This window comes from Lycium barbarum, chromosome 11 (assembly GCF_019175385.1).
Source record: "Lycium barbarum isolate Lr01 chromosome 11, ASM1917538v2, whole genome shotgun sequence".
NCBI classification, from domain to species: Eukaryota; Viridiplantae; Streptophyta; class Magnoliopsida; order Solanales; family Solanaceae; genus Lycium; species Lycium barbarum.
The window spans coordinates 38,067,573-38,068,244 of NC_083347.1; the positions used below are offsets into that span (position 1 = coordinate 38,067,573).

Here is a 672-nt window from a genome sequence, read left to right on the forward strand (position 1 = left end):
TCCAGAGGAGGACTATGCATCTGCTATTGTTCATCCTCGAGTTGGAGCTGCTAGCGTGAAAATTGACTCCTCTCTATACCAGTTGTTGAAGCTTAAGGGATACTTTCAAAACTCTATCGAGAATGACCCTCAACGTCATTTGCAGAATTTTGTGGATGTGTGTGCTAATCACATCCAAAATAACGTTTCACAAGATGCTATTTGGCTGAGGTTATTCAAATATTCCTTAGCTAGAGATGCAAGAACATGGTTTGAGAAGCTGCCCCAAATTTTGATTACTACATGGGCAGAGATGGTGACTGCTTTTCTCAAGAAATGGTACTTTCCTAGCAAGAAGGTTGAAATTCGTGACAAGATCTATGACTTTAAGCAGAGACCGGGGGAAAAACTATATGAAGCTTGGGAGAGATTCAAGGAGTATTTGCAGAAGAGTCCGAATCATGGTTTTTCGGAGCACATATTAATGGAGAAGTTCTACCGAGGGCTAGATCCAGTGACACAGTCAGTTGCTAATAATGCAGCTGATGGTTGTTTCATGAAAAATTCTTATCGACGAGTGACCAACATACTTGACAAGCTGAATACAAACAGCAGCTATTCAGAAGCTTGAGTCACAGATGAGGGATATTTCTAGAGAGCAGCACCCTCCTAAAAAGGGAGGACTTCCGAGTG

General features: G+C 41.8%; 1 non-coding gene across 1 annotated transcript; it reads right to left on the reverse strand.

Annotated features, from left to right (window-relative positions):
* Positions 1-341: 341 nt before the first annotated feature.
* Positions 342-447, reverse strand: LOC132620558 (small nucleolar RNA R71). The gene has a single exon (XR_009575001.1). It is a non-coding gene; the product is annotated as a small nucleolar RNA R71 (small nucleolar RNA).
* Positions 448-672: the final 225 nt, after the last annotated feature.